Genomic DNA, 21,223 nt, shown 5'->3' on the forward strand with positions numbered 1-21,223 from the left:
CCTGCTGTCCTGGAAAAAGTACCTGCCAGCTACAGGACATGCAACTGTTCTGGTTAATAATGAATCCAAAAGGACAATGGCCACTATGTGACCAAATTATAGGTGGGGACAGAGATCCCTTTTGGAGCTGGTGGCTTCATCACTACCTCCTGGCAGCTTGGTGCTGGTTGTGCAGGCTTTTCCCCACCAACCCTACATTTGGTGTCATTGCATTTCCTCTGCGAGCTACTGAATTTGGCCCTTCCTGGCTTCCTCCCTGTGTCCAGGGAGAGGATCGGTGCGGAGTGTGATGGGAGCCCGGGGCTTGCTCCGCCCGGCCGGTCGGGGAGGTGCTGTGAGCGATCCTGCTCAAGACGGGAAGCGTTGGATGATTCTGGCTTTGATCTGGAGCTGAAGCCAAAGATTCAACTCAGCGGAGGCACTTACAAGGCTCTCCGATGAAATCACTATGTTTTTTCGGTTTCAGTGGCCCTTCGTGGTGTCATCTATACGTGACCTATTTAAGATAACCTTTTCCCTCTCTGTGTGTAATAGCCTCTTAGCGTCCCATGAAATGCATACCCTTTTTGCTTCAAAAAATATTCCTACTGGGACTTGAAATTAAGCCTCGGTTTTTCTCCATTTTTCTCCCCAGTCTCTGCACACGGGAAGCGCCCGGCTTTCCTGCTCAGTGATGTTTGTTAGTGAACCGGGGCCAGAGTCCAGACCACGTTGCATCAGCTCGAAGAATTCAGTAACTTTTCATCCCCTCATTCGTGTTTGTCCTTGTGTACAGACCTGTGCATTTTTACCCCGTGCAGAGATTCACGTAACTTCTGCCAAAATCAATATTCCGTCAATACGAAGGACAGCCCAGTGTATCCTCTTACGTGCAGGCCCCACCCCTGTGCCCTGGCAACCAGCGATCTGTTCTTTGTCTTTGCACTTGTGTCCTTTTGACGATGTTGTCTGAGTGGAACCTGCCGTCTGTGACCTACAGAGACGGGCTTTCCCACCAAACCCTGGAGACGTGTCCCGGCCGTTGTGCAAGCAGGTCTGCTGCTTTCCATGGCTGAGGGCTGTTTCACTGCGCGGGTGACCCAGGTTTGTGAACCTGAAGTTCAGGCATTGAAAGGCATTTCTGTCTTTTGCTGTTAGGGATAAAACTGCTATGGACATTTGTGTACGTGTGCAGGTGAACGCTGGTGACGGTGTGCTTTGGGCTCCACGGTAAGCGTGTTCGGTTTCGCAAGCAGCGGCCCCGCTGTGGTCCAGGCCGCGGGTGGTGCAGCAGACCACCCGCTTCTCTGCATCTTTACCTGCACTGGGGTCGGGGTGGGTTCTCTGCTTCCACGGGTTGGGAACAAGATTCCATCCCCCTCCCCGCATTTGTAGAGATGGAGACTAGACAGAAAGGGGTAGAAAGCTGATCTGAAAATACAGTTTAAAAAAATTCAGACAGGATTGAAATAGATTTTGTACGTGTACGTCCTTGCTCTTTTCCTCAGTCACAGTGGGTGGGGGTGGGCTGGGGCTGTTGTCTCTATGGCTTCCGAGTAGCACAACTTCTTCCCTCTTCTGCACACTTTCCACCAACCTGGGGGCTGGCCTCGGCTGAAGGGCGCACCTGCCCCTTGTCGGGGTGATGGGAGAGTCCCGGGGAAGTTACTCCCCTTCCCCTGCTCCTCCCACTGCTAAACCCCTGTAGTTCCCGCCAGTCCTATAGCCATGACGACCATGACCGCCACTCCCACGGCCACCATTGCTACCACCACTACCGTTGCTGCTATGATTGTCATTACTGCCACCACCATTAGGACCACTGTACCATTCCCATGACCACTGCCGCCATGACTTCTACGGCTGTGGTCCTGACCGCTACCCCACACCCCCCATCATCTCCTCCCGACTCCCGCCACGACTCCTGGAGCCACCATAACCACTACCAGCTTTTCCCTTGAGTCAAACCCTCTGGAAACATTGAAGATACATCATTGCCTTTACTCCTCATCGCAATCCGATGTCGTCACTGTTTCCTTGTTAACGCTGAGAAACCCTGGGCCTCCAGAACTGCCTGGCGCTGGGCAGCAAGTGGGCTACGGGGTCTACCCTGACCCTGACGTGCAGGGGCCGCGTCCGGTCTTACTTGCTTGGCCAGTTTCCTTCAGTCCTTGGTTTGCAGATGCATTTCTCCATCCGTCCACTGCCCCGTCCACCATCTTGAGCTGAGAGGGTGTCTACTCTGTGTAGGCTTGGGTCAGCTCAAGACGCGCTTCTGTCTGGAGGGACCATCTGGCAGGAAGAGCAAGTCGGGACATTAACTTAAAACATGACAAATAACAGCCAAACATGAACAGTTCCCTCCGCCTTGCTCCCTGGTGCTGCCCGTCTTGCCTTGTACTCTGGTCTTTTGGGAAAACGGATTTGTCTAAATGATTGACTTTATCTCTGCCACTGGCTTGCTTGGTTGAACCATCTCCTGGCTCTGTCCCTGGAACGTAATGCACAGGAACAGATAGGATTTCTAATGAATGAGGGAAGCTGTCCTCACCACCTGTTCTCATCCGCTTTTTATAGACACTTTGCACATGGCATTTGGGGCTTGGACTAAGGATGCTTGAGTCCTGCCTGCCATTCCTCTCAACCCGTTTTTCTTGCAATGTGTGGCCCTCCCATTCCTGGCCCCATGGCTCCCCATGTCGTGCTCCTGGATGGATCGATCCTTAGAACGCCTGTGTGTGACTTCCAAGAAGGGCCAGAGCATAGCCTTGTGCCGTGGGTTCCAGAAGTTTATTCCGTCCCATTCTGCGTGATTCCTGACTGGACATCTGGTATCTAGCGACCCTCTCCCCTGTGCTGAGTGAGCAAGGCTGTGGTAGAGTATGCCTTTCTGAAATACGTGCACGGAAGAAGCATCGATCTTCTAATGTGGTTGGATCCACAACAGTAAGACCCTTGAAATTATTTCCTTGTAGGTCTTTGGTTGTTTTTCTTTGAACAGATTGAAAAATAATGGGACAAGTGGGAATACTTTCAAGTTTTTACTGCGGTCTGGGGGGAATTAATTTATTCCTTTGTAATTGAAGATTAGATACAAAGATTATTTTTTTAGCTGGAGGCTTTCTTAAGCCATGTAGAATTCTTGGCAATCAAACATTTTAAGTGTTTCCCCCATCTTTTGAATTTCTTTTTGTTATTTCCTGACTGGACTGAGGCACAAACAGATGGCGTATTTTCTAAGCTCTGGCTGATGCCTGAAAATAATACGTTTCTTTTTTTCCCCCTCTTGAGTAATAAAAACAAAATCAAAGCATCTTCTCTGTGTGCAGTAACTTAATCAGATTGGTTGAAGTAAGTAGCAGAAATCACTGGAAAGGTCAAGTAGACAGTAGTTAGGAGCAGACTGTGGCCAGTCTGTGTGGGTTTGAGTCTTGGTTACTCATTGGCTGTGTGACCTTGGGGAAATTACTTAATTTCTCTGTTCTTGGCTTTCCTCATCTGTACACTGAGGGTAATAGTGAGACTTATCTCTTAGGGTTGTTACGAAGATTAAAAATAATATTTATAACTCACTTAAGACAGTTTCTGGGTATATTTAGAAACACAGTAATTACTTCGAGCATGTTATTTCTTTTCAGGAAATTGTGTGATTCCTTGGAGGAAGGGTCTAGTGCCATTTGTGAAAGGCCTGATTCCTGAGGTCACGCGGGAAAGCAGCTCCCTCGCTCAGAAGCGTGACCCTTCTGGATGTCTTCTTTGCATAAATGTCTGTTCATGTCCTCTGCCCATTTCTTGATTGGATTATTTGTTCTTTGGGTGTTGAGTTTGCTAAGTTCTTTATAGATTCTGGACACTAGTCCTTTATCTGATATGTCGTTTGCAAATATCTTCTCCCATTTTGTCAGTTGTCTTTTGATTTTGTTAACTGTTTCCTTTGCTGTGCAAAAGCTTTTGATCTTGATGAAATCCCAGTAGTTCCAAACCATAAGTGACTCTTAATCTCACAAAACAAACTGAGGGTTGCCGGGGGGAGGGGGTTTGGGAGAAGGGGGTGGGATTATGGACATTGGGGAGGGTATGTGATTTGGTGAGTGCTGTGAAGTGTGTAAACCTGGTGATTCACAGACCTGTACCCCTGGGGATAAAAATATATGTTTATAAAAAATAAAAAATTAAAAAAAAAAAAAAAAAGAAGCGTGACCCTTATTGATACTGGCTTTTTCCCCCCTCTTGAGTAATAAAAACAAAATCAAAGCATCTTCTCTGTGTGCAGTAACTTAATCAGATCGGTTGAAGTAAGTAGCAGAAATCACTGGAAAGGTCAAGTAGACAGTAGTTAGGAGCAGACTGTGGCCAGTCTGTGTGGGTTTGAGTCTTGGTTACTCATTGGCTACTTGGTTACTCCCCCCTGATGGGAACCGGCTTGCTTTGGGAATTTTCCAGATTCTTCCCATGTACAGTGCAAGCCCTCCGCCCACCCGCCCAGAGAGGGGGCTGCTACTGTTGTTCACTCTCCGCAGACAGGGAAACTGAAGCCTAGGGATTTAAGCGAACCTTCCAAGGTTGCTGAAAGAGTTGAGGTCAAACCAAGATGGGACCTGACTTGCTCTCCAAGGTACACCCTGTTTGCGTCCTCCAAGATACGCCCTGCTTATGTGACGCTTACTTAAGAAAAGCATAAAGAGGACCCACGTTATCGTTCGTGACACGAGTGAGTGGGGCAGTCTGTGGGGCGGTCTGTGGGGCGGTCTGTGGGGCGGTCTGTGGGGCGGTCTGTGGCATCTTCTGGAGCGTTCATTTGTCTCCTTACTCTGCAAACATTTATTCAGCACCTGTGGGGCGTGAGCTCTGGCCTGGGGTCTGGGGGAGCGGGCTGGGGGTGGGGACAATGACGGGAACGATCCCTGCTGTGGTTCCCCCTGGTGGGACCTGCGACACACGAGCTTCAAAGCAGAACATTTAAGGCTTCTTTAGGCTTAAAGACTCCTCACGGGAACAGTTTCCTCTTCTAAGAGAAGGTTTCACTCCAGATCCCTAAGTCCGGAAGCTAAGACCATAGAGAGAGAATCCCTCATGCTTTAGCTGTGGGCCGTGGAACGGACTTTTAGCTTCTCGAAGCTCTAGAACTTCTGTTCAGTTCCCTCCTCCGGGCGGGAAAACCAGCTCAGCTGATCGCCTGAGAAATGCTGCCTACTTTCCTCCTAGGTAAGGGCTGGCCATGCCTGTCATATTTCCCACAAAGCTCGATCTCCCCTTCAGCCTGCATGCTTCATTTAAAAATATTCTGTTTGGCATTTATTATTACCAAGGCTAACATTTCATAAAGCATCAGAAGGATCTTGGATCATCAGTTTGTGGAAATGTTGGGACTAAGCTCTCAGAGAAAACTCGTCTTTTAAAATTCCTAAAAATTTTAAAATTCATAAATTTGCAAATCCAACGAACATGAGAGGTGACTCGGGAATTCTCAGGTTAATATAATGACGTTTTGATTTGACAGCAAGGGTGGAGCTGGTCCCTAGACACGGATTGGCTGAGTTGCCCCTCGTGGCCCCATTGGCCTAAGTCCGATGCGGAGGCACTTCCTTTAGCGGATCCTCTGTGGTCCTGCAGAGCCGAACAGTAGGTTCTGGAAAGTAAGTGTGCAGAGGAAGACCCCGAGTCTCCAGGGTGACGCCGTCCCCGTCAGATTCCACTCTCTTTCTCTTTCCCCAATTTCCTTCCTAATCGCACCCGAATGCACTCTTCCTCCTGCCCAGACACACTCGGTCTGCTGCTGCTTCATTCAATAACAGGAGGACAGGTTTTATTTTCTGTGTTGATTTAGGCTGAGCACGTATTCTCTCCCAGGGGATATTAAGGAGGCCACAACAGAAAGTGTCCTGTGGTCGTAGGTTTTAGAGACCCTAGGTCGATTATAGCTAGACAGGTTTCTGGGCTGAAGAACGTCCCTGAGCCTTAATGTATGGGTGGGTGTTGTCAGTCTCTAAGAGGAGGGCCCTAAACACCGTATTTCAAAGCCAGACAGTTTCCCAGAGTCAGAGGGCTGCCCTGATACGCTCCTAGGGGCCCCGGCTGCGTTGCTGTCCGTACAATCTGTGCTCCCTTGGAGGCTCTGCTCATTTCTCCTTTATTTCTCAGCTTATTTGGGTTTGTGTTTTATGTTACCCATACAACGTGGACTTGTGTCCAAAAGTGAAAGATCTGTCCAGCCCCCTCCTCCAGTTCGTTCCCAGAACGCATAGGTCAGTTCTGCTGCAATGTGACCTGCACAGCCCCAGAAATTACTCTGCAATGCAAAAATCGTGCAGTAAAAGCTGAGGCTTGTATGAAAAGGGGGTTAGAGAAATAACACCCCCTAACTTCATCAGCGACATAGCAAAACAGGTATCAGCATCTAATAAACACAGTGGCTCCGTCGTGCACACATTAGGTAGTGAGCCAAAACCCGCATACCTTGATAAATACGGCACCTGAGAAGCTCTGGGTTTTACTGGCAGACCTAAGGTCAGAAAGATTGCAGCTGGTGAGTTCTTGGGGAGAGGTGGAAGGAGCGTTCCTGGAAGGTGAAGGAACTCCCCGAGGTGTGGAGGGCATAGCTCACCGCCCACGTGGAGAACCGAAGTCACTGGTGGGTGGTCGGGGGGTTCCTGCGTGTGCTCCTGTGTGTGCCTGTGCCCACGTCCCATATTCCTACGGTGCTCGGTTAAGTGGGGTCAGAGTTCTGCATTCATTTAGGGGTTCTTATGGACAACATTGTGAATAAATGCAAAATTCTCACTAGGCTCAGGTTGTTTCCTAATCTGTTACACACGCTGGGGCAAGATGTGCTCTAAAAGCAGGCCTTACCTAGCAGAACTGGCCGGAGGGTTAATATCTTAAATCATGTCCTAACAGGTGTTAACCAAGGGACACACCCACACACATACATGAGCATTGTTTTTCTTTAAAGGGGGTTATACCACACTTCCTGTGTGCCTTTGCTCTATTTTATTTGCTTACTTATGTAGCATGGCATCTTTCTTTGCCAGTAGATGTCCCATCTCATCTGTCCTGCACGGGGTAGGTCTCCAGTGCACAGACAAGTCACCATTCACTCAACTGCTCCCATGGACGGTCACTTGGATTTTTGGCATTTCTTTCTTTTCCCGTAAGTTGTGGTGAAGACTGTTCTGTCTTCAGTAGAAGTCTTCCCTGAAGACTGTCCCCAGCTTTGCTCAGGATGTGCAAAGTTGGAAAGAACATTACTCCCAACCCTACAACCTCATAAAAGTGGATTGCTGAACAGTATCCAAATCCCCAGGTTTCTTGAATTCAGTCGAGACCTGAAGTCCCGGGTAACCAGCTGACTGTATCCGTGGGAGGACAGGAGTATCTCGGGAGACCTGGGGTGGGAACACTTGCTTGCCTTGGCCAGATGCTATGGGACACCATATAAGCCCATTAGAAGAAATAAAATCAATGGAAATTTCTAATGAATTGTTAAACCCCAGTGTGGATCCTCTTCTCTATCTCTGCCATGGACCAGAAGCCTTCAGCCACTGGAGAAAAAAAATGGGAAAACTTACCACCCCTGAAACACCAGTGAAGACCAGTGCATCTCGGGGAGACTGGAGGGTTAAGGAGACCCCCTTCCCCTGAGGGAGGGGCTCGCTGAGACCACGAGGGGTTTCCTTCCCCTAGGAGTGGGACAGATCATGGAGAAGCCCTCTCCCAAGACCTAGTGACATGGTGCTTCCCTCAGACTTAGGCTGAAGGAGAACAGCAGAAACAGTACTTGCTGTGTCCCGCTGTCACCATCCTGCCCGGCAGTGTGTAATGAGCAGAGCCGTCTATGCTGGGAGAGGGAAGAGCAGGGCAACCTGGGGGCGCCAGGACAAACAGAAGACATCGGCATAACTCCAGAGATCCCTCTGACTCCAGCCCCGAGCACAGACACACGGCAGCACCAGAGGACTCTGGAGCCTGTGCTGGACCCAGGGTAACCACGGCAATAAGAACTACCCCCTCCCTGCCCCTTACACAGCTAAATCCCTAACTAGAGGATTTCCCTATGGGATGTTCCTAAAATAACGGTGTTGCTATGATCCTTTTTTTTTTTTTTTTTAAAGAGAATTTTTTTTTTTTTTGAAGCCCTTTGAAGTACTATGGTTTTTAAGAACCTTGCTTTGAGACAAGTTGACTTCAAGTCTTTTAAAGCAATCTTGATTTGGGGGAATAGGGGAGATGACCCAGCTCTAGGAGCTAGCATTGTGTTATTTAATGCTACTGATAGGGCACTTGCTGTGTCCAGTGCCCTGCGGGGAGGAGGGCTGTCAGATGATTAGCTGTGAGAAGATTTGGTCTGTAAATTGAATCACTTAAACTTCACCACATGACCTCACCATGAAAAACTTTTCCTTTTAGAAGTAAAGCATATTCTTGGGATGCCTGGATGGCTCAGTGGGTTAAGCCTCTGCTTTTGGCTCAGGTCATGATCTCAGGATCATGGGATAGAGCCCTGAATCAGGCTCTCTGCTCAGCTGGGAGCCTGCTTCACCCCCTCTCTCGGTGCCTGCCTCTCTGTCTACTTGTGATCTCTGTGAAATAAATAAATAAAATCTTTAAAATGTAAAAGTTATAAAAAAAGTAAACTATATTCTTTTGATAAAATAATTACTCTTTTGGGGAAAGTCACCAATTTATAACATTTAGAATTTCAAGAGGTTATTATGGACAGAATATGTATGTCCCCCATGAATTCATGTGCTGAGGTTCTCACCCCAGGTGTGATGGTGTTAGCAGGTGGGGCGTTGGAGGGGATTGGGTCATGAGGGTGCGGTCCTCAGGAACGGGATTAGAGACAGGAGAAGGTTTGCCTCTGGTCTCTGCTCTCTGCCACATGAGGACAGGACCAGAAGGTGGCTGTCTGCAACTCCAGAAAAGTGTTCTCACCAGCTCCCAATCATGCTGACGCCCTGATCTCGGACATTCCGCCCCCAGTACTGCAACAACTAAATTTCTGTCACTGAAGCTACATGGGTGTGCCACTTTGTTGTTGTTGTTTAAAGATTTTATTTATTTATTTGACAGACAGAGACAGCAGGAGAGGGAATTCAAGCAGGGGGAGTGGGAAAGGGAGAAGCAGGCTTCCTACTGAGCAGGGAGCCCAATTTGGGGCTTGATCCTAGGGGATCATAACCAGAGCCCAAGGCAGATGCTTAATCACTGAGCCACCCAGGCGCCCCTGTGTGGTGCTTTGTTATAGCAATGAGACAGAGGTGGGATCCTGACACAAAAGTTGTATCAACGTCACTTACTCTAGGTACTGTACAGGTGATGATTTTCTTTCCTGAATTTCTTTAAGAATTTAATTTTAGGGGCACCTGGGTGGCTCAGTGGGTTAAGGCCTCTGCCTTTGGCTCTGATTATGATCCCAGGGTCTTGGGATCGAGCCCTGCATCAGGCTCTCTGCTTGGCAGGGAGCCTGCTTCCCTTCCTCTCTCTCTGCCTGCCTCTCTGCCTACTTGTGATCTCTGTCTGTCAAATAAATAAATAAAATCTTAAAAAACCCAGAATTTAATTTTAACTTAATTTAACTTTGATTATTGGAGTAGTGTGCCATACGATGTTATGTTAGTTTCTGGTGTAGGACATTGTGATTCAACAGTTCTATATGCCACTTAATGCTCTCCACGATAGCAGTGGTGATTTTATTACCTGAGTAATCTTTCTGAAAAGACATTGGCTCTTTTCTCCATTGTTGAAAGGGCTGTCGTCCCTTTTACCACACTGAGAAGCAAAAGCCTGGTGAGGGCAGGCAGGAACACTAGGGTCGGGTTTCCCTGCTGTCCCAGCGAGAGAAATTTCCTATGAGGCTGACAAGGTTTGGGAAGCTTTGATCCTGTTGGATTAGGAACAACCCATGTAGTCAGAGGACAAACAGAATAAGACAACGCCTTTGAACGGAGCGCCAGGACATCTATTTCCAGTGCCTCTTGAAATGTGGCAAAGGGAACAGATCAGCAAGGTGAGTGTAATTAGCTGGGTCATGGGCTTGACTCCTGAGAGGTGTCTTCTGCTGTGAGAATCCCCATCCCCCTTTCCTGCCCCCCTTCCCACTTGGTAAATGAAGCTCATCCATGCTGACTCGTGAGCCTACATCCTCACATCTGCTGTCGCCTGCCCAGTGGAAGGGAAGTGAGGACTCTGAGCACAAGCCTGTGTGGGACACCCTCTGTAAACTTGCATAAAAGGGGCAATTTTTCTTACACTCGAGAAGTTGGAGGACAAATAAAATCACAGCCTCTGCAGACTCCTGGGGGTTTGGTGGAGGGTTTTGTTGTCTGAAAAAGGCTCATGGCAGGAAAAGTCTCTGTGGGGTCATTTTGTTGCCCTCCTGCCCCCATTAGGATTATGTTCCAAGTCATTAGCCACAAGTTGCTGCTTTGTTATTAGGGGGGCGAGGGAGCACCTTCCAACTGTTCTTGACAGGAACCATATTTGTTGTATCTTGTGTGTTTTTTTTTTTTTTTAAATGCACGCAACCAGTCCATGTCTTCTGATTAGAAAATTAATCCATTTACGTTTAAAGTAATCATTTATAGGTAAGGCCTTCCCATTGCCATTTTTTCATTGTTTCCTGATTGTTTTGTAGTCCTCTATTCTTTTCTTTCTCTCTTGCTATCTACCTTTGTGATTTTTTTTTAAAGATTTTATTTATTTATTTGACAGAGAGAAATCACAAGTAGATGGAGAGGCAGGCAGAGAGAGAGAGGGGGGGGGGGAGGCAGGCTCCCTGCCGAGCAGAGAGCCCGATGCGGGACTTGATCCCAGGACCCTGAGATCATGACCTGAGCCAAAGGCAGCGGCTTAACCCACTGAGCCACCCAGGTGCCCCTCTACCTTTGTGATTTGATGATGATTTTTTTTTTTTTTTTTTGGTAATGTTATGCTGGGATCCCTTTTTCTTTAACTTTGGTGTCTGCTAATTCTGTAATTACCTTGAGGCTTGTGCAGAACATCAAATAGTTTTGACAGGTACAGAGATCAGAAGATGAGCTCATCCTTATGTGCTAGAGTTGAAGTACCTAAGGGTCGGGCAGCTGGAGATCTCATCTGAAGCTTCAGAGTGGGAACTGTGCTACACTGATGGCCTCATATTGTAATCCTGGCCTTTGGAATAACTGACTATTTGATCCTTTAAAGGAAAAACTTAAGTTTGTAGACTTAGAGAATCCAGAATCATAGTAGGGACAGCCACTAATTGTGAAAACAGATTTCCAGCATGAAAATGATTTTTCTTACAGCTGGAGAAATACAAGAGTGTCCTTGACCTCATGACCTTTCAGAATTGGTGTTGGCTTTAGCACTCTTGACCTGCTTTGCCTTCCAGTTTGTTCTCTGTGGTCCCTTGGTCCTGGCCATTTGTGTAATTCTGAGCAATCCTGGTTTCTAGCTTCCATATTGTTCCATTTACTCTGTGTGTCTAACAAACTACCCCCAAGCATAACTTAAAAAGACCCTGAATGTATATTTTTATCATGGATCTGCAAGGCATGTAGGACTGTCTCCTCCATTCAGTACCAGCTGAGGGGGCGCTGAAGACTAGGGGCTGGCATCTTCAGTCAGTCCATCAGTCAGTCAATCCGTCACCTGTCTGGTGCTCGATGTTGGATTTCGGCTGAAGTTCTAAGTTGGATGTAGTACTCCCCATGGGGCCACTCCACGTGGTCTGGGCTTCCCAAAAATATGGCGGCTGGGAGAGAGAGAGAGTAAGAGATAGAGAGAAGGAGGGAGGGAGATAGGATTGTCCTCTGACCTAGCCCTGGAAGGCCCACAGCTTGACTTCCCCTGGATTCTATTCACTGGGAGGTCACAGAATCCCTTGAAGTTTCAGTGTGAATCGATTTCCCTTCTCGAAGGGAGCGGTGAGATTTGGGAAGTGTGTGTGAGATGGCAGTGTTGCTGCTGGCGGTGTTGGAGGCTCCCTTCTGCCCCGGGTGTCCTGGTGGTCCTCCCCGTTCCCTCAACCTGCTCCCCACCCTCCATCTTGCCCCTCCTGGCTCTGACTGTGCTCCCTCTTTTCCATGCTTTGCCTACGGTGGCTGAGACTCAGGATGGCTGGGGCGTAAGTTATCTTTCTCCCATTCTCGTGTTCCTACAAACGAAGTGATCAAAGGTGACAACATCAACTTGACAGTCACTGGCAGAGGATGCCAAAGCCAAGAAAAATGTCTGTGAAGTCTGGGCCTTCCAAATTTTCTTCTCTTGTCAGCAAAAACAGTTAGATTTAGGGATCTGTAGTTAGCAGTGAGATTTAAGATGTTTACTCACACAAATCAAAAACCACAGGTCTTCTTGGGTTAACCAGGACAAATTTATGATGGAGAAATTATGTTTAAAAAAAAAAAAGAGAGGGAGAGACTGTGCGGCAAGTTAAGATTTCTCCACTGGCCGGGCAATTTTTCCTTCCGAAATTTTGAATTTCTCATCAAGGTGAAAGGTGCTGTGGGTGACCTTGTTTATGGCTGAGAAAGTAATAAATTTGCAGAGTGAAGCTCTTCCCTGGAAGTTAGTCTGTCCCTGACTCTTGCCGCAGAGCTGCTTTGATTTATCCAGAAGCCAAACTCGGCAGACATGCAGGATGATTAAACTGGGGAGAGGCGGATCCATTAAACTGGGATCCAGGGTGATCCTGACGGGGTGGGGCTGTGGGACGGGGCAGGCTTCCTCCAGCAGGGCCCCGTGACCGTGGCCAGGTGTTCCGAGAAAATTTATAGCACGAATGGAAGAACCAGGAAGAGCCATGGAAATGGACAAAATAAATTTCCATCTTGAAACCAGTCAAGGCCAGCGTCTGAAGGATGCTCATGGAAAAATGACTGTCTTGCCAACAACTTTTTAAGCCATTTGCAAAACAAGTTTTAAAGCACATGATACATTTGTATAAAAACCCGATCAGGCACTCGCCATGGAAGCTCAGAGCAAAGACAGCCCTAGTAGAAGGAAGGGTAGGTCGGCCCATTGCTCACTTGGCACGCTTTGTTGGGCACCATTTACATTACTAGGCAGTGTGCTGGGCCTGTGAAAACAGAGTCTAAAAGGTACTTTTGCCCCTGTGAAGTTCATAGTCTTGTAGGGTAGTGTGGCCTGCGGAATAAGGCCCTCCCCCCCAAATATCCTGATCCTGTATGTGTCACCTTATCCTGCAGAAGAGAATTTGCAGGTGTGACTAAGTTAAGGATGTCGAGCTGTGGAGATTACCCTGGTTGTGTGGATGGGCTGTCACTGTGATCAGTGTTTGTACAAGAGGCAGGCGGCAGGACATGTGGCGGGAGAAGACAACGGCCCCAAGGAGCCCTGGAGCCAGCCGGTACTGCTGCCGGCTCTGCTGGCGGAGGGAGAAGAGCCCACGAGCGCAGAAGCACAGGTCTGGAAGCCGGGAAAGAGCGTGGCCTTGCCAGCACTTTGGTCGGGTCCAGTGAAACTCACTTTACATTTCTGACAGCCAGAACCATAAGGGGATAAATTTGTGTGGTTTCAAGCCACCAAGTTTGTGATAATTTGTTAGAGAAGCAGCAGGAAACTCATACAGAGAGTTAGAATATCTATTTACACGGTGTCACTTTAAGGAATACCCTGCTGCTTTTCAGATAATGTTTATGATCTAACTGATGATAAATAAGCCATTTCCACTGCTTATGGCTTTGGCTTTAATTAACAATTGGGAGCCACATTCAGCTGCCTGGGGCTGGCGGGGGCTGGGGTGTGGATAGCGACTGCAGATGGCAGCCTGCCCTCTGTGCTCCTTAGAAGATTTTAGTAAAGCACTGAGGAGGGCGGGTGGTAGGAGGCTCGTCAGGACAGGTCCCCATTCTGGGGCATGTGTGACAGGTCCCCATTCTGGGGGGATGTGTGACAGGTCCCCATTCTGGGAGACGTATGATGCTGAGAGATCGGTTTTTAAAGAAACAGATTAGGGGTGCCTGGGTGGCTCAGTGGGTTAAGCCTCTGCCTTCAGCTCAAGTCATGATCCCAGGGTCACGGGATCGAGCCCCACATCGGGTTCTCTGCTCAGCGGGGAACCTGCTTCCTGCCTCTCTCTCTGCCTGCCTCTCTGCCTACTTGTGATCTCTGTCTCTCAAACAAATAAATAAAATCTTAAAAAAAAATTAAAAAAACAGGTTAGAACTTAGGTATGCAAGCAGATTTTGTCCCTGTCAAATGTCCTTTGGGGATATTGTATGGTAACCCCAACCCTATTGCCATTGCTTAGAAACGAGTTACATCGTCCCCTTAGAGCCTTTAAGTCTCCTCAGTGAGGGCCACTCGATCAGCTAACGGTGAGTCTGGTTTTTGGCGGTAGGTAACTCCCAGCTGCCTCTGAAGTCCAGTGTTTAGTTGAGGTACGGAGCTGTTGTTACCATTTGGATTAAAATTTGGGTAAAGACAAGCTAATTCATGGAAGCAAACAGACCCCACGTGGGGCGTGACTCTGAGTTTCGCTTGTGGGTGTGTCTGTGTGTGTGTGGCGCGTTTCACGGAATTTAGGCCGCCACACGCTGCGCGAAGCCTGGCACCTTGTGCCTCCATAAGAAAGAAAATAACCTGCCCATTAAACAGTAACATAATTCTTTTCTCGAGTTTTTACCTTGTGGTTATTTATTGAAAGAGATATTTTAGCCTATTGTGACAGGTGTTTTTTGTTTGTTTTTTTTTTAGCTTATCACTCTGTGCCTGTCTGATAAAGAAAATCTAGGTACAATGGAGGGACAGTCCCCAAACGTCTTCTTACACAGAGGCTGACCCTTGCATCCTTTGGACTTGCAGTGCCTCATTTCCAGGCTGGGCAACACAGTGTGTCCTGTGGGCTGTGATGGCACATTCTAGAAAAAAGTGCACCGCCACGTCCCGTGGGCTTTCCTTGATGTCTCTTGCCATACCTTTCTGCGTGCCCAGTAATGCTTTGTGTTAATGTAGAATCATAACGTCACGGACAGGCTTCTGTTGAAGAGCCGTTTCCAGTTTACGGAACAGTTGGGCAGAAGGTGCAGAGTTCCCATGAGCTCCGCATGTGATTTTTCTGCAGACATTTAAGCCACACGAGGAGGATGGACGACCCACTCGGAGGAAGGGAGATCGGGCGGGCTGTCGAGATGGGCTCTGCATGCGGACGGGCAGTGGCCCCTGCCTCGTGAGCTGTGCCCGGGTGAGGGCAGGATCATAAGAAATCTCAGCTTCGGAGAGGTTAGCACGTGACAAAGTGTGCCTGCTAGGACTGCTAGACTGTACTGCCTCTTAAGCTTGTGCACTTTGAAATTCATGTGTAGCATCTCTGGGAGCCCCTTCTTACAGCTACTGTTATTTACTATGTGACGAATAAATGACAGCTTAGAAGGGAACGGGATTTGTTCAAGGTCGAGCATGCAGAAGGACATTGACCTGCGGCCCAGAGTCAGCAGCACAATCACTCTGATTTTGTTTTTCTTCTCATGGAGACAAGATGCATTGCAGCATTACTGTGCACGACAGTTTGAGAAACAGGAACCTGTGCACACACATGTAATGTGGAAAGACAGATGCCCCTTCCCTTGATGTGGGTTCTTGCGTGGCTCTCTGGATGGCTACTGAGAAACCTTTAGGCAGGTAAAAGTTCAGTGGGATAGAAAGGCTCTTTATATGCTCAGTTTAGCATTTTCGTAATTGACTTTTCAGACAATGGAGGACAGTTTTGTTTCCTTCCTTTACTCTTCTACTTGCTAATTTATCCTCCAATGTTATCCCCAGTAGGAAGGAACTTGATTTTTTTTTAAAGGTCTTTAAAACACTTTCATTTAAAAACCTAATTTGCAAGGACTATTGATTTAATTAGCCTGAGGTCATTTGTGGGATTACCAATGTCTCTGTGCTCTCTCCAGGAAGTAGGCAAGTGGGGATTATGGCGGAAGGAGGCTTTATTAGGTTAGCTCCTGGGAACAGTTCAGCTAAGGTTCCCTGGTGTTGTCTGCCCAGCCCTTCTGTCTGTATTCAGCTACGATGGGCCTCGATTTGCCTGACTCCGACAGAGGGCAGAGACATTATTGGCAAGCATGGGTGTATATGACGTTCAGAGGAGGTGATATAGGATAGTGTTGGGCCAGAGATGATATAGGATAGTGTTGGGCCAGGGTGCTGATGATTTTTGGCTTCCATAGCTAAAATGGAGAAGTCACGAAGGTATGAGTTTCATGGTGGCATATGCCTTGGCGAGGTTCTCTGTGATCCTCTGTGTAACATGATTGGTTTTGCTGATCTGGCTCCCTCTTTTTTTTTTTTTTTTTTTTTTAAAGATTTTATTTATTTATTTGACAGACAGAAATCACAAGTAGGCAAAGAGGCAGGCAGAGAGAGAGAGGGGGAAGCAGGCTCCCCACTGAGCAGAGAGCCCGATGCGGGGCTCGATCCCAGGACCCTGAGATCATGACTCGAGCTGAAGGCAGAGGCTTTAAACCACTGAGCCACCCAGGTGCCCTGGCTCCCTCATTTTTAAGCACTAATTAAAAACCAAAACTGAAATCTTGTCTCTTATTCGCTAAACTCTGTAGCACTGGATGGTTTGGTTTCTTCCAGCTTCATTCATGTGTGATTTCAGCTCTGCTTTGGATTCTGTGACACCATTCTTGGCTGGATCTTACCCTGGCCTCTCTATTTTCATCAGGTTTCTTTTCTTCTTTTCCTTAGTGAGGATCCGTAAGTCCTTTCTTCTCACTGATCCCTTCTCTGGGTGCTCATGTCCTTTTCCATGACTCGGCCTAACATCTTATGTTGATATCACACACACATGCACACACGTCCATATGTACAGAGAGAGAGAAAGAGAAATAAACCCAGGCTTAGCCATTTCCTCATCTCCTGCATATATAATCTGTCTTGAATATTACAGAAACTCGACCTGTCTGGAACTGAGCTGATTGTCTCCTCCTACAAACAGTAGGCTCAATGGTACAATGAGAAGCATTCAAAGTTACAAAAATACTGGAGAAGTATTGTTTAATGGATCTGTACTAGTACAGAGGGATGTCCCCAAAGATATATAGTAGGGTTCTTCCTCTCTCTTGTCTTTTATTGGTAATTTGGGTATTATAGATATTGATGACTGGTTGACCTAATATTTTGGGTGGTATGAAATTTCTCAGGGGCAGTGACTATGGGATATGCCAGAATCAAGACCCCAACTGATGTCAATTGGCTTTAACAATTGCCCAGTTCTAAAAAATAAAGTTTAATGGGGACAAATATAAAGTTTTGTTTCTGTGTCCAAAAAATCCAGCTGTACAAGTAGAGAATAGGAGACATATGACTGAACCAATATCAGATGTGAAAAATACACGGTTTTTGTGTTTTGTTGGCTATAACTTCAACAGGAGTTGGCAGAGTGATGTGTCTGCCTTTAGAGCTAATCTGTTCTGGAGTTGCCTCCCATCTATCACTTAAAAAGAAAATCGACACAATGGGCTATTATTAAGAAGAAGGTTTTTGACAACACATCCCATGAGGCCTTGGGCAAAAGAACAGAACCCACTGAGCTTCTCAAAGAGACTTTCCTGAACCAACATGAATGGTCTAAGTAGTACCTTGTATGGACCATCATGTGTCTGGGAATAGGGTGGGGAAGCATCCGGGGCCCAGGAGGGAGGTGTGATGGGAAGGGCTCACTGCTTAGCCCCTCATGGTTTGGCAGAGGCTTTTTTTAGTTAAGCAGCTGGTTGACCCCCCACCAGGATCTCTTGCCATTACCTTGGAGGACCATATTGACTAAAATATAATTGACTCTTATAACTGATTATATATCATAGGTCCCCAAAGGGAGGAAACCCCAAGGTGTGGGCTTGGACAGGGGAAGGAAGGTGAGGAACTCTCTGTGGAGTCAAAGCGCTGGGAGGGGCTGAAAATCACTTTTTTGGTTAGGGAACAGATCCATAATTTCTCTGGCATCATCTCTGCATTTCTTTCTTTCTTTCTTTTTTTTTTTTTTAAAGATTTTATTTATTTATTTGACAGAGAGAGATCACAAGTAGGCAGGGAGGCAGGCAGAGAGAGAGAGGAGGAAGCAGGCTCCCTGCTGAGCAGAGAGCCCAATACGGGACTCGATCCCAGGACCCTGAGATCATGACCTGAGCCGAAGGCAGCGGCTTAACCCACTGAGCCACCCAGGTGCCCCTCTGATTGCATTTCTTTTCCATTCCCAGAACCATCTAGAGTAGACGGGTATAAAAGAAATAACTAATGGCTGTAAAACTAGCACTGCCACTTGATGTTTATAACAAGACCTCAGGTAGACAGGCTGTCGTCGAGGAAACCCAGGAGCGTGGTTAAGAAATCCATCCAAGGCTACTAGTTGGTGGCCAGTGTGGGTCTTTTAACCCTCAACCCCAGGAGGGGAGCCTGTTTCTGTCTGTGAGGTGGAGAGGGCTGAGGCTGGTGGGACAGGAGAGCATAACCATCAGCTGCGTCCCTCCGTCATGAAGTTCCATTCCGAGGAGTTGTTGCTCTCTAACTAGGTTGATTGATTGCTTGACCCGGCAGTTTTCTGGATGGAAATGGCAGGACTATGCAGTCCGAGGCCTCGTCTGGGCCCTGGGGGTGGCGTTGGCCACTCTGGCTCTTCCCGATCGCGGAGCAGTGGATGGAGTCTTTGCCTTGAGCTTGCTGCAGCTGGAACAAGGGACTTGGTTTTCTGAAGCTTGGCGTCGGGAAGCGTTGGAATCTCCTGGTAAGTTTCCATTGCCAAGTACCACTGGAGGGTGGTGTAACCCACAGGTGTTAATCCTCCTACAGCTCTGGAGGCTGAAGTCTGCGATCAAGGTGTTGGCAGGGCCATGCTCTCTCGAAGACCTTCCTGCTCTCTCGGCTTCTGGGGTGCTGATATGTTTTTGGAGTTGTGTTGCTGAGGTCTGGGGCTCTCAGCCAAGGCCTAGAAAGGGCTGCTCCCTGATGCCACTGGGATTGTGAGGAGGAACTGATTAGATACCTTGGGACTGGGAGCAGTAAAGATAAGGGAAGTTCCAAAGGACTTTCCTATGCAGGCCTATGCAAGGCCTGCTGTTGTCACGAAGGTGGTTTTTCCCTTTAGTAAAGGATTAATGTGAAGACCCTTGGGAGCTTCCTGAAGGAATTTACACTCTGCCCACTTCAAGTGTTTGTCAGTGTGCTGCAGGTGATACGGACGGTTCATTTTATCGACATTGCCTTTTGCCTTGGCTCTCCACATCAGTGCCTTCGACCCCTGGCCTTCCTCGGCTGACAGCTGCTCACCCCGGTCTCTGCTCTGACATTTCACGGCCTTCTCCCTGTCTCCAAATCTCTTTCCTTAGGAGGTCAGCAATCATCGGATGAAGGGCCAACCCTAGTCTAGAGTGCCCTTGCTGACATCTGGGAAGCCCCTTGGCCACGCAAGGGAACATACTGGAAGGTGCGGGGGATGAGCACGTCCCGCCCAGAGCAAGTCTCTGGGCCGGACACTGATCTGCTCCTGCTCATCCAGCGTCAGAGTAGAGAACCAAGTGAGCGCAACAACACGGCACCCATCATGGTGCCTTTCCCTTAACCGACACTGGATGTGTATTTTTGAGTCAGGATAGAGTTGTACGTAGGTCTGTTGCTCTCAAGGTCCCCTCAGGAGGAGGCAAGAGCACCATGTGTGGTGGGAACATGTTGACCTTCCTGCCTCCGAGAGAGCGGGGTGGGGGTGGGGGGGCCTGGGTCTACCCCATGCGCCCGCCGTGAGGTGGGAGCTGAGGGCCCCGAGGGAACAGTGATGGGGGCTTTGGGGGAAACCCAAGTCCAGGTGTGCAGCAGAGGGACGAGGGCCAGGCGGCAACGCAGAGCGAGCGAGGTGGGAGCCCGCGAAGGGCGGATTCTGCAGCGGGAGTAGCGGCGCGGCGGGAAGAGTAGCGCACCGCGGGCCCTGGGAGTCAAACGGAGCGTTTCCGAGGGGAGAGGGCTTGGGGGGGTGAGCCCAGGGCGGGGTATTCAGGAGGACGCGCGTTGCGTGGAGCACTGGGTGTTCGCCATACCCAAACCCTGACCCATGGAACACGACACCGAAAACTAATGATGTGCTGTATAGTGACTGACGTAATAAAAACAATTATAAAAAATAGTAAAGCCCCGTATAAACAGTCCTGCTGTGCAGCACCATGTTAACGGCTGTAGTCGTGCTGAACTCTGACAGGAGCCTTGAGAGGTGGGAATGCGTAACGTCCTCATCGTATGGAAGAGGAAACTGAGGGGTAGACAGCGCAGAAATAACTTGCCAAAGACTGGGAGCAGCAGGGGGCAGAGTCAGGATGGGAACGGAGGTCAGTTCAGCTCCTGAGTCCAGAAGATCAACGCGTGTTCACAAGCTTCAGTCCCGGTTGGTGTGTCCCGAGTCTGTGAGTGTGTGTGTGTGTGTGTGTGTGTGTGGTACCTGACACTTTTCCCAGGGGGTGTCCCCAGCAAGCAGGCCTTAGGGGACTGGATCTAACTCACAGGTTTTATTTGCACTAAATTCCAAACCACCAAGCTGACTGCAGTCAGATCATTGAGAATCATTTGGTGGGCATCACAACTATCGGTTCTTTTATTGTTATTTTTATTGTCGTTTTCCATCAGCGAAACACCTCCTGCAGTGTCTTTTTCTTCTGGTTTTACCAAGATGTAATTGACATACGTATGATTGATGACGGTATAGGGCATAATGACTTGGTATCTTTTAATTGTAAAACGAGGACCAACCACAGTGTTAACATTCATCTCCTGGAGTTACAAAAAACTTCTCTTTTTGTAGTGTGATTTGTGTCTCTTGTCAATCAGTGGCTTCTAAATTAAGTCCGGTTTTGGTCTGCCTCGTAACAATCGGTTCTTTTATAATTATTATTATTTGTCTTGTTGTTGTTATTTTCCACTGGCAAAACTTCTCTCAGACTGTTATTTGCAGCTCTGATCAGTCGATGGCTTCTAAATGAAGTCCTGTCCAGGCTGGATGTTATGCATTCTGGGGGAGCTGCCCATTGCATTTTGGAGAAAGCACCCAACTGGGGGTTAGGCCTGTATTAGCATTTTAATTGCCAGCTGATTGCTTTCCTGCTGCAGGACTCAGCCCACAAAAGTACATAGCAAGCAAGTTTCAATTAGTTCCTATCCTGTGATTTACTGGCCCCATAAAGTACATCTCCCTATAGCACTTGGAAAGCAATATCCTTAATGTACTGAAAGCCATACAGAACAAAGGAAAAAGAAC

At 48.0% G+C, this 21,223-nt stretch overlaps 2 long non-coding RNA genes across 4 annotated transcripts in view; both read left to right on the forward strand.

The window, feature by feature from the left end:
- The first annotated feature begins 647 nt into the window (after positions 1–647).
- On the forward strand, positions 648–4,003 carry LOC131829972 (uncharacterized). 2 transcript variants are annotated; one of them, XR_009353045.1, is made up of 4 exons: positions 648–1,033; positions 1,138–1,209; positions 2,557–2,925; positions 3,618–4,003. It is a non-coding gene; the product is annotated as an uncharacterized LOC131829972 (long non-coding RNA). The 2 variants fall into 2 exon arrangements; XR_009353044.1 differs by having other exon boundaries at positions 864–1,033; positions 2,707–2,925.
- Positions 4,004–4,466: 463 nt separating this feature from the next.
- The window catches only part of LOC131829973 (uncharacterized), a 233,990-nt gene continuing 217,233 nt past the window's right edge, over positions 4,467–21,223 (forward strand). For both annotated transcript variants that reach the window (XR_009353046.1, XR_009353047.1), the window contains exon 1: positions 4,467–4,690. This is a non-coding gene — a long non-coding RNA (uncharacterized LOC131829973). The remainder of the gene's footprint in view (positions 4,691–21,223) is intronic.

Source organism: Mustela lutreola, chromosome 4 (assembly GCF_030435805.1).
Source record: "Mustela lutreola isolate mMusLut2 chromosome 4, mMusLut2.pri, whole genome shotgun sequence".
Lineage (NCBI taxonomy): Eukaryota > Metazoa > Chordata > Mammalia > Carnivora > Mustelidae > Mustela > Mustela lutreola.